This window comes from Vidua chalybeata, chromosome 4 (assembly GCF_026979565.1).
Source record: "Vidua chalybeata isolate OUT-0048 chromosome 4, bVidCha1 merged haplotype, whole genome shotgun sequence".
In the NCBI taxonomy this organism is placed as follows: domain Eukaryota; kingdom Metazoa; phylum Chordata; class Aves; order Passeriformes; family Viduidae; genus Vidua; species Vidua chalybeata.
Window position 1 is genome coordinate 5,395,047 of NC_071533.1, and position 12,737 is coordinate 5,407,783.

The following is a 12,737-nucleotide window of genomic DNA, read 5'->3' on the forward strand; positions in this document are numbered from 1 at the left end:
CCTGAGGTAAGAATTATGGGAGTGAGACTGAGCAGTACAAGGAGCAAAGTATCTTGTCCTAGCTAAAAGTCATTTAAGTGGGATCTCATAGTCACAGAAGACATGCAGAGTTACAGGCAGAGGTAGAGAGAAGGAAAGATTGAGAGTCAAGTGCCTGTTTCCAGTCCCATGAAATTTTCATGTCGTGGCAGGTTTTGTTATTGCAAAAGGCATCTTCCAGTGTGTGATAGTGACTTAACATTAAAAATAAATGTGCTTAAAGCGTGTTTGCTTGTGCATGGTATCTAAAGTTATGAGACTGCCTCTTCTTTCATTGTTGTCCTGTCTCTGAGCTACATTTTTCTCCTCCTGTTCTTTACTTGACTTTCAGTCTTTGATGAAACTAACTAGGTTTAGTTTGGAATAAATGAAGTACCCATGCCAAAAATACCAAATCAACAAACAAACAAAAAAACTCCAGCAAACAACATGGTAATTAAGTAAAAAATATAAAGCCATATAGAAAATTTAAATGAAAACATGATTCTGTGTGGAAGGCATGACTTCTTTTGTGCTGTAAGGCGATGTGCTGCTGGAGTCAGGTGAAAGCAAGGCTGTGGATTGTTCTTTTGATGTGTGCCTCTCCTGGGTTTGCAGACTGGTTCATAAAAATCACTTCTATTAGTGGCTCTGTAATTGGTTCATTTTTCTGAAGATGGAGTTTAGAAAGACAGAAATCAGGATTCTGTTAAGAAACGGACCAGGTAATAGTTGGAAGTCCTGATAAGGTCATGTCTTCAGAAGCAGCCAGAATCAAAACCCTTTGTGACCTTCATGTGCAGCTGTAGCACACAATCGTGTTTTGCTGCTTGATTCAAAATCTTGGTGTTTCTTTTAAGCACACCAGGCAAAAAAAAAAAAAAACAAACTAGTTGAAATTCATGGTGGGTAGTTTGAAGTGATTTTTATCTGCGAACTTTAACTGTCTTCTGTGTAGACTTTTTTGTGATTAATGTGATCTGATGGCCTTTGGAAGTAACTGGAGCTATTAATGGGATTTCTCTATATTGGACAGAGGGAATGCTTGATACCATTTTTATTTTAAAATAATCTCCTGGAACAGCGTGTAATACTTAATCTTACTGGGGTGGCATTTGTGTTTTATGCTGTTTTGAGGGTGAATGTATGTTAGCTTTCAGCCAGGGAGAAAAACAAAAGGTTGTCGGCTCTTGGTGTTGTAAACCAAGAGAAACATGGCAGGAGTGTATCTGGTACAGTTCCAAGTCTGGAACTTGGTGTTCTGTTATGTTGAACAACTCTGGGTAAGGTGAGTGGCTGATAGTGTTGGATGATAAGGAAACACACAGCTTTTCATGACATTTGCTACTCTGCTGCCAGTCTTAGGAGAAACCTAAAAAAGCAATAGAGGCCAAATTGTCAGCTTAGATTCTTTTCCTTCATGTAAGACTGTAGAAAGTGTGAGTGGTAGGATTTAGTGTGTTAGTTTCTATTATTTTGCTAAAGCAAGGATTTCAAGTTAGGATTGCTTTTTATAGTTGTTGCCTGCATTTATTTAGAGAAATCTTGATTAGATTGCAGTTTTTTTAATTGAAAGCACTCAAAAATACATGAAAATACCAGGCATGTCAAAGATGGATGTACTTCAGCTTCTTGTACATTTCCTGACTCTTTCCTTCTGCTTCACCATTTTGCCAGTTACATTTGGGCAATGAAAGTGGGTATGGTAAGCATTGGAGTGAAGCTGTAAATTGATTTTGTATTTAATTGATTATGGATCCAGAATAAACCGTAATAGGCCTTGATTAGCTTCCATTATAAGCGAGATCATTTAGTTGTGAAGAATACCCTGTTTTGCCAACAAAGTAATTTGATAGACTCTCCAATATATTCATGTGGTGTAATTATCATCAGTCAGCTTTACTGTGTGTTTTTGACCAGCAGCTTTGTTAGCTCTGGTTCTTACTAGCTCTTTGTACGTTTAATAGCCTTCTCTATCCAAATTTCTACTTTCTCTAGAGTTACTATTTTATTCTTTACCTTCTCCTTTTAAGAGTGGAAAATACAGTTTCTTCATTTCTTCATTTTCTTCTCCCTTTCTCTAGTCCAACATTTTTTAAAATGGTTTCCAGAGAAGATGCTCTCAGGTACTGTGAGTTCTTCCCAACTTGAGCACCTGCTGAACAAGGAGACACAGACTGGTGCACAGACAGACAGATGGCTGTCTGTCAGTGGCCTTTCCTCTTTGTAATTAACAGCTTCTTCGGTATTTGTAACCTGCACAATTTGCAGTCATGATTTTTTTTTTTTTTTTTTTTTTCTCTTCAGTTTTCTTCCGAGTCGTTGGTTACACTGCAAAATAGGATAATTGCTTGGAGACTGGAAGCCACCTGCAGCGTGGTGCTTTTTTTGTTTACTGTCATGGTCTTTGACTTATCTGTTAAATTTTTGAATTAATTTTGTCTGCTTGGCTCAGCTCTACTTTAACTGGGCTTTAATGAAAATGTCACACACCATCAAGCCAGGGGTCTTGCAGGAACACACAAGCTCATTGCTTTTAGCTTTAACAAACTTCTGTTGTTTACTGTTGTACTTGTTAGTTTGGAGGGGCTCTCATGCTCCATTGCTCAATGAGACAAACCTCAGCACATGTTGAATTCTTTGGTGATGTGTACAGTTTCTTGTCATGAAAGACCTTTCATTTTACTATATTGAATTTTGTGTGATTTTGTGTAATGGCAATTATGATTAGTAGCTTTTTAGCAAAGACATTTTTCATGTGTGTGACTTCCAAGAAATAGTTGGTGTGTTTCCATGGTTCTTTTCCCACATTTACCTTTGCTTTTAGAACAGTAATCTGTTAACAAAGAAAAGAAAATACACCTTAAATTTTAAGTAGACTGATATTCTTGACCTATCAAATTGAACAATCATAAAGCATTAGTAAAACCCAGCCATTTGCCTCCTTGCAAAACAGGGAAATAGCTCAAAATACAGAAATAGCCAACACATTTTGGCCCAGACCACCCTAATCAAAGAAAAAGCATGTTTGGTTCTCCCAGTTAGTGATATGTAGAGGGATCTTGCTGCCTCCCAGGTGCAGGCAGGGTGCTCCTGCAGCAGGCAGAGAAAGTAGCCTTCCAGTTAATCCTTGCTTGGTTGACTCGACCTCAGCTGTGGCAACAGCATCCTGGACTTTCCATAAGCTGCCTTTTCAGTTGTATCTTTGACCTCCCCCAGCTGCCACGTGCTGTGCTGTGAGAAGAAAAATGTGAAGGAGGATAGGGGTGACATCAGGGGAGGAAGGTTCTAGTAACTGACAGCTGAAGCTGGAAAAGGTCTTAAAAAAGAACAAAAAGAATGGTCAAGGACAGCTTCTGTGCAAAAACAGTGCAGCAGGAAGAAACTTTTCAGCCTGGAGATGAGATGACTGAGAAAACTTCACTAACTAGTGTCAGGAAAAGGGTAAACAGACTATTTCTGCCTCCCTTATTTTCCAGTAGAGAAGTCCCAGGTGTGTCCAGGAGTGATGGTGACAGGCTCAAAAGAAATGAAAGGAGGTAATACTGTGCACAAGATGTAAGTAAGGTGTAATGAATAAATACTTGCAGTGTAGGGGTTAGTGAAAAGAAAACCCGGTTTTAAGGGGTAGCTAGCCCAAAGTATTGCTGCTTGCTTGTCTTGGAAATCCCGTTTCCCTGAGGTTTTACTTCAGTCACAGTTGGAGATGGGATGCTGGGCTGGATGGGCTCTCTCTGTCCCATTGTAGCCATCTGTTTGTTCAGTTCTGACCCTCTGTCGTTTTAGTATTACTTATATGGGGTGAAAAAAGATCTGATATTTTGTTTGTGTCTTGATGAAAAGGAGCTGAATGACCTCAGCAGATCATGAATGGCTGCCTTCTTCAGCTAGGAATGTATGGATACAAGGAAGGATAAGAGCTGCTAGTGCAAAGCAAGTTGTGATCTTTAAAAGTCAAAAGCAAAAAGACTGATCACCGTTTTGTTTCCAGGCAGTGCTGTGGGAATGTGTAGGCATGGTTTTACAGGCCGAGTCTTTAGAGAAGGAATAACAATGGGTCATATCAATTCAAGTGGAGCAGAGACCCCCTGAAGCCTGCTGGAGCTTGGTCAAATAAGGCTTTCTCTGTGTACCCAGCTTGACAGCTGACTGTGTAGAGGTGGAAGATGAAGAAGCTCAAGTGCTGCCGTGCTGCAGCAGTCCCAGCGTGTGCTAAATGACTGTTTAGCAAATGGGAGAGTGCTACAGTCAAGGGTGACTTAAAGTATGCTTAAGGCCCATCTTGAATTTCTTGAGAAAGAAAAATGATGCAGAGGCTGCAGGCAATTAACTTTGCTTCTCATACTTCAAATCCTGCTCTGTGGGATCAGCTGGATGAGGTGACTTCCCTCCATGGCCATATTGGTTGATTATTCTTTCAGTGTTTTGGAGGGGGAAAAAAGTTTCAGTAATTCCTAAACAGATTGTGCATTGTACGGTAGTTTCAAGACCTTGTTGCTGTGTGTATTTAGAACTAGTGACTTTAATTTAGTTGATTATTGATGTAATGGAGTTTTAATCATATTTGCCTTACCTCCTTGGGCATGGACTGAGAAATAAGAATTGTGCAGTTATCAATATATAGCACAGAACATGATAAAACTAATTTTTAATTCTTCCTGTTGGAGCATAACAGATTGCTGCAGTTCAAAGACAAGTATGTGAACACAGACATGTATCTAGGAGATGAAGACAGACTTCTGGAAATCTTGTTTATTTAGTGACATCATTGCCTTATTTCAGAGCGTTGTCTTGGAAAGTGTTCTGAGTAATTTGGGGTCTTAGTGTTGTTGTTAAAGGTGAGATAATGATGAAGGGAAAAGCTGTGCTGTACTTTTGCTTATAATTACAAACTAGCTACCATGGAATTTTGATTGTCCAGAAGCTGGAGCAAGCAGCCTACTTGCTGTATAAGCTTTTTTGTTGTGGAGCCTCTAGACAATTCTTTCAAGAGTTTGGGTTTCTGGTTGTTTTTCTCTGTGTGTTTGTATGTCTATGGTGGGCTGGTGTTGAGCTCTTGCCTCTTATCCGTGACTGAGATCAAAACCGTGTGTCACATGCACGGATAGTCACTATGATTATCCACTACTAAGTGTTGCAACACACAAACCCAGAAATCCTGGATGCTAGAAAGAAATAATTCCTCTGGCAGTTGCAATATTTGTGCAGCTGTTCCCACAGATGTTTCTTCTTTCTTGCTTTTTTTTTTTTTTCCTTTTTTTAATTTCTCCTAAGAAGTAAGCAAACCGAGGCAGAAATGTTAAAGGGCCTGCCTGGAGAAGGAGAGAAAAAATGCAATACCTTTTAGTTTGGACATAGTAATTTACGTTCTTTCAAAATGACTGTGAATTCTTACTTTGTTTGCCAAGTACAAAGCCTGCTTAGGCTCTGCAGAGCTGAATGGAAGTGTCCTAAAATGGGAGCTTTGCAAATAGAGAGTAAGAATCTGCTTGGGGTAATTTGGGATCTTAATAACATTGCTGGAACCCAAATGGACCCAACTTCAATGTCTAATTTGCTCATTTTAGTGAATAGGAAAGATACTGATCAGAAAACGTGTTCTGACAGAGTTCTGCCCTGTGGCTAGAAGTGAAATTTTGGAATGAAAACATCGTAGCAAACGCCCCCCCACCCCCCAGTCAATAACTGATTGCAAGACTGAGGATTCTGTTTATTTGTAAGATGCGTTTATTCACTGTTTTGAAAAAAGCAAATACAGTTCTGATATATGACAGTGGGAAGTCTTGAAGGTGCTATTTTAAGTACAGCTCAAATAAAAATTCTTTAGAAGTAAATAAATTAATTGAAATGTAAAACATTATTAACATTTGATGCATGATGGTGAAACCCCTTCTCCTCCTAGGAGAATACAGGGCTCAAGCTGCAATCCATTAACCACATCCCCCAGAAATGTTTAATAAATGATATTTAGGAAAATACATATTTGTATAAATAAAAATCTATGTCTTGATGCCAGCAGCTTTCTTATGTTGGGTTTTTCTCTGCGGGTTCACAACTGAGTAAGCAGGCAGAAGGCACAGGTTGTAAGTAGTGGTTTTGTGGAATGAAAACCTATGAAAAACAATACATATCTGTCTGTAAGTGTACAAGACCTGGTGCTTTTGGTCTGTTTAGTTTTCCATGTAACCTGGTATATGTGTGATGGCTGCTGCCTAGACTTCACCAGCCATGCTCGAGTCCTCTTTCTTCAGAGAAGTTCAGACCTGGCTTTGTGTATTCAGTGAAAATGAGAAAGCACCCTTAGACTCTATGCGTAAATATGTCAAGTGTGTAAATATCAGGGAGAGAAGAGAACTATTTTGGGGTGATGAGGAATAAATTGGAGTAGCCTGTCCATGAGTGTGCTGCAATGAAAGAAAGAAATTCTAACGCGGTAAGGAGTTCCTGGGAAGCCTTGCTACTGCTGCGCTGGGGGTGGGGGGATCTGTTAAAACAGCTGTTTTGGTGATGTTTTTTTTCTGTCAGAAAGTAACTATGTTGCTGGCTTCCATGGGGTTTTAGAAGTTGGGCTTAATGGGTGGGGAGATCCTTTCCTGTCCTGTCTGTTGTATGTGGACAGCTGGGAAAAATAAGTCTAGTTCTGAACCATGGGAATATTTTAAAAGTATTGTAGGATGTGCCAGGACAAAAATATAATTGACATCAATGTGCTTACAGTAGGACGCTTATTATTTTCACTGTGATGATTCTGTCCTGCAGTGAGTCAACTATTAATTAATTTAATAGAATCATAGAGCTATTTAGGTTGGAACAGACCTCCAATATAGTTGAGTCCAATTTTTGAACGCCAACCACTGTGCTGACTAAACCACAGCACTAAGATCCACATCCAGTTGCTACTTGAATGCTTTCAGGGATAGTGAATTCACTTCTTTCTTTCTTAACAGCTTCACTTCTTTTGAAGAATTTCCTAGGTTTTAGCACTGATGATACAATTTTGGCTACTTGCCATGGTGATTCAGCTCCTGAACTGCCTGGCTGGTATTTCTGGTAGGATTTGCCATGCTGGGAAAGGGTTATTGGCTCTGCCCTTTGCAGTGGTCAGTAGTTCTTTGTATGGGAGTAGTTGGTCCCTTGAAGTGCTGCCTTCTGCCAGGCATGAGGGGAGAGGGACACTTCTGGGCAGTGAGTAGGGACAGCTATGATGATGCTGTGAGCTGGGGAGCTTGAGGGTTTCTCATGCACGTTCTTTTAAGTCTCTTGTGTTTGGCTGTTCTCCTGTTTAGTATGTGCTGAATTCCTGCCTCTTGCTGTCAGGCTGGGCTCACGGAGCTCCCAGTGCACTCAGCTGACACCAGGAAAGGACTAAAGCAGCCAGTTGAGCGTGCAGCACGTGGCACGTTCGGTGACAAGACTGTTTATCACGTAACAAGATTAAGCCTCTGTGCAGCACTGCTGTACGACGCGCTTTCACGGGGCTCTGACTCCTTTCCTTGGCAACTGGGAAAGTGCAGAAGGCGAGTTGGGCATAGGCGTGATCCTCTGCCAGCACTGGAAATAAAATCCTAAATTCTCTCCGCCTTCCTCCAGATGTTTGTATCATGTTTGATGGTGTCACTCCTGGGACGCTGCTTTGGAGATGTTCATCTCCCAGCACCCACAGGAAGGCTCTGAAACGTGAGTTTTACCATTTCTTACTTTTGTAGGGACTGTTAGAAACAATGGCAGATTAGCCAAAACAACATAACAGGTATTGTTAGTCCACATACGACTGTGCAGTATTTTGTACGTTATTTAGGTGTCCAGTAAGTAATGAAAAAATATTGTGCATTACCTGGTGGAAATACCCAGGAAAGGAAATAACTTCTAGTCTGGCAAGGGCAGGTCTGTGCTGCTGGGCTGTGCACCAAGCCTACAGCTGTTTTGGAGGGGGAAGCTCAGAAAATATATTTTGTAGGAGGTTATGCTGCTCAAGATGCATGCCTGGGTCAAGCCTCTGGTGTCCCATTAGCTTAGACTTCTGAGAAAAAGTTAGCTCTGGTAACTGAGCTTGCCGTTGTGGCACTGTGATGTACCATTGAAGGAGCTGAATGCCCTCCTGTGTCTTGAAGCTGAATGTCTTAGGCTGGAGGGATTGTACAGAAATAAGCCAAAACTCAGTGTCTGAGACCTGTGATACCACTCAGTTATGAACATCAGTTAATTCATACTTATTTTCTAATATCATCAAATATCCAACAGCTTTCTATACAACATGGCTCTTGGGGGTGAAAATATAAGCTGCAAGATCATTGCTATTCTTTTTGTACTTTCTCCTTGGAGAAAAAGCTTACAATTTTTCTTCTGAGTCATGGAGGTGCCACATTTTGGACTACCGTGTGTGTGACAAGTTTCCCTGGTGTCATGTACCTGAAAAAGAGTAATGTGTGTGCAGTGTCATGTTCTGTGCTGACTCATGTGGTTCATTCTTCTCTAGCTGAGGAGCAGAGGTCTGTGGTGAGAGAAGGTTTGCAGGTATTTTATGCAAAGCAGTCTTGTACCCAGAAAATTCACGTGATGCTTCTTGTGAAATCTGCATCTTTCTCTCATGGAACACTTTTTACTGTCTTACTGAGCTTTTAGGTATTAGGGGATTTCCTAGAAACATGAAAATCAAATAGCAGATTTGCATGGGGAGACTGCTGACAGTTTCAGACACTATATCTTGAATATTTTCCACGGCATGACAGTACAGCAGTCTTGGATGCCTACTTGGAATATATCTAGTGTGGAGCTGGTGGTAGGAAGGTCCTCTGTAAATTAATGTGAAGTTTGTGCTTAAAAAATAGGGTGAGAACTTGAGCTCAGAAGCAAGCTGGATGTGCTGTTGGAGGTCCAGAAGAAGTAGATTTTAGCTTTTTTGGCATCTGATAGATAGATTGGAAGCAATGAAGGGTTGAAGTCTTATCACAAAACCAGAAAGAAGATTGATTGGAAATGTCAAGAAATCAATCACAGTGCCTAATAGGCCAGTTAAATGAGCTTTTCAGTTTGGGTATGTTTAAAAGTAAGGAGGCTTGAATGGTTCTTGTTGATAAATTTGCATGCCTAGACAGATTGCTTGGAAACTGATAAGAGCAAATAGTTTGTTCTGAGGCTCATTGAAAGTGGAACAAGAAGAAAATGGTTTTTTGGCTAGTCTGTCATTTGCAGATTTTTTTTTTTTAGGCTAACAAGGTAGGAAAAAGTAAAGTAGTGTGGAAATTGGGACACGATCCTGTAATTTTTTTCCCCCTTTAACGAGCCATTAAAATTTAACAGAGCTCTTTGGAGAATGGTTTTAAGCTCTAAGTTGTCACATTTTTGGTGATGGTAGTGCTGAAACACCTCTACAAACAGTGTTCCATCTCTACAGAACAAATGTGTGTTTAGCTGAAAGCTTTTCTGAAAATATGCCAGTATTGACCAAGTTGTCATGAAAAGGTTACGGAATTCTAAGACAGAAGATACTCATTTGACATCCTGACAAAAGAGCACACGGTAAAATTGCTGATGGTTTGGAGTGGTCTGAGTGTTATTTTTTTGCTGGCACTGTTTAATGTACTGTATGACATAGCATTTATATGTTAATAGAATTATAAATTTAAGTGGTTTAAGTTACCTTTGGAATAATAAAAAAAAAGCTTAACTATTAAGTGGCATCTCTCATTAAGGTCTTTGGGTTCCTTTGTAACATTAGAATAGTTGTTCATTTTTCATAATAAACATGAATTTTGTGAAACAGTAAATAATGGATAGAAACATTTCTCATAGTAAGTGTTGCAGAGAGGGGAGAATAATACCGAAGTACTCTCTTTTGAGCTGGGGAACGGAGAAGAAGGCCTTGCTTCTAAACATTCACACAGGACAGGATTGAATAACCTTAATAAAGTGTTCTTGTTCAGAGAAGAAGCTCATGGACAAGGTGGCAGGGATTTTTGTTGCATGTTTTGTGTATTTATAGATGCATCAGAGCTACTTTGGCTTAGAGATTCTCAAAACGCAGTCCTAGGTCCGTTGTTGCCAGTTCCTGCTAGTTGCATTTAGGCTTAAATTTGGCTTTGTGAGTAAATTGCAACTTTTTTGTTTGACTTGGCACCATTTCATCGGCTAACAAATGACTTTCAGATGTTTGTGATTGATTCTTGTTGCCCATATCATTATATTTTTAGCATTATGTATTTTCTTATGCGCAGTCTAAAAGTGCTTAATTTTCTAGTTATAATGTTTTTCTAGCAATTTATCTTTTGTCTCCCATTGGTCTGCCATAGGCAATGCTAGTTTACTCTGGGAAAATCTTGTAAAATTACCTTGATTTGCAGAGAGATAAGTGAACGTGGCTGTCCGCAAAATGATGTGTAAGAATAGGGTTCTACAAAACTCTCTGCTGAAAATGAATTGTGGAGTCTTGAAAACATATTACAGGAAAAAGAAGACACTTTGAATTGCCTCCTCAAAAAGTGTAATTGTTGAACTGTTTTAAAAATTGTTATTCTGGTTGTCCATACAGATGAAAAATTTAAATGGAATTATGAACTATGTCATTTGCAGAGCTGAAGGTGGGCAGGAATCTCCTTGGTAGTAGAAAATCAGTAATTCCATGTCTTTCCCAGCTTTTGTGCCACTTGACTTCACCTTACTCAAGCTGGCTCTTACTGCATTTGCTTCTTCTTAATTGTTATGCTCAATGTCATTTAGTAGCATGAATGTGTGCCTCCACACTGCTGTTAAACTTTCTAAGGCATTTGTGAAAAGGAAATATTAAATGTGGACAGTTTGCAAGAGTTCCCCTGAGAGAAAATAAATTCTCTACAGTCAGCAGACGCTGTAGTGTAGTGTTATTGATCACAAACACCAAGCACAACCCAGCAAAATACTGTATTTTATCTTGCTGTAGAACTTGGGAAAACATGGCATGGTTCAGGGTGGTGTTTTACAGAAATGCTTAATTAATTTCAGCATGTGGGATGGGGGAATGGAAAGTTAAATAAAGTGATTACAAATGATCTTAAGTGTTTTAGTGCTTTGAGAATTTTCTTAAATGTTGTGGTGAGCTTGAAACTGCTGCTTTTTTTTTGAGCAATGATGAAAATGGGTCCTCCATTGTTTCAATTAACCATCTGTAGTTTCCTGTTATCAATTAGGAATGGTGCAGTGTTTTACAAGCCACATAAATAGGCTTAAGCATAAAAAAAAAAGAATTATAAAGTATGTTCTGAATAGTTCAGTCACTTCTCAATTATTAATAAGATCTTCAGGATAATTTAGGCTTTTTTGCAGAGTTGTGCTAATTTTGTGGTGGGGTTTTTGCAGCTAAAATGGATGAACTGTGTATCAGGAAAGTTTTAGTTGCTGTCAAAGTACAAAAAACTCTCATAAGCTGGTGTGATGGCTAAATACAGTATACTATAATAGAGGCAGATTTTTATCATTCTTGACTGGCCCATTTGTGGGTGTGAAGGGCTGGCAAATGGAAAAAGTCTTCTGCAGATGACAAGCTTCCAAGAGCCTTTGTGTTTGTAACTGCCTGAGGGCTGGTTGGAATTGCAGATTCCATGTATGATGGACCAGAAGAAATAATATTTCATTACTCTGTGTGTTCAGTCAGGTGAGGTACTGGGCAGAGTTTTAACAGAGGAGAGGGCTCTGAGAATTTCATTAACAGATTTAGGATCTGTTTTCACGTGTGGTGAAATTGTGGGCCTTTTCTACTGAGCACCTCCTATCCTCTCTCTGTAGCAGGATGTTTTGCAGTTTGGCCACATTTGTTTGGAGACAGGTTCTTAAAAATTGCCAGAGACCTTAGAAAACCCAGCAGCTGCTGTGCAAAAAACTGGGATCAGTTAGGTGTCAATACTTACATGCCTCCAACACTTTATTAAACTTACAGTTGTTCAGCATGTTGACCTGCTGTAGAGTTTGGTGGCAGCAGCTCCACGATCTATGCTATTTTACCAATTTATCTTGGCATATCTTTTTTTCAAAAAAGCTATCACCATTGGACTAAGTATTGATGTTGTTATCTAAAGTGTTGCTGACACTGTCTTGGTGTTGTGTGTGCATGAGGGATCTGGTTCATGACCAGAAGATCCATTTGCTCTGGGCTTTTGGTAGCTCAGATTATTTTTTCCCTAAAGAAAGCTTCCATTTATATTGTATTCAATATCTGAAACCAAATAAAGAGGCAGAAAAAGTATTGCTGAGAAAAAAAGGCAACACATGCCAATAAAAGAAGAATCATGTGAGCAGAGTAAAATAATCTTGAGTATTGAGTCAGTAGTGAGTTGAAAAATGTGCAACACAGTTTTATGGTAATTCCACTTGTTCATTACAGTCTGCAGACTGAAAGAGGAAAACTTCCTGCAAATAAAGTCATGCAGTTCATGGAATACAAATTATTTTAATTGTTCACATTATCATTACTGCTGTTTTGTCTATCACACATCCATAGATTTTTTCATATGCTTGAATCTTTTGGTTTGACCTGTGCAGGGTAGGTGATGTCATAATACAAAACAGTATAAAAATGGGATGATTTCTTTCCATAGACTGGAATTAATTAGTGAGATGGTTTGTGGAATTATTACTGTCAGCTTTGGGTTTATGGAATTATCATCTGGATGACGAAAATGTTTGAGTACTATTCAGGGCACCTTTTTATAGTACAAATTTGGGTGCAGGTGTAGAGCATGGACGAGCTG

The 12,737-nt window shown here is 39.4% G+C and overlaps 1 protein-coding gene across 3 annotated transcripts in view; it reads left to right on the forward strand.

Annotated features, from left to right (window-relative positions):
* ARHGAP24 (Rho GTPase activating protein 24) overlaps nucleotides 1-12,737 on the forward strand; it is a 183,510-nt gene that overhangs the window by 1,583 nt on the left and 169,190 nt on the right. The window lies entirely within an intron of this gene.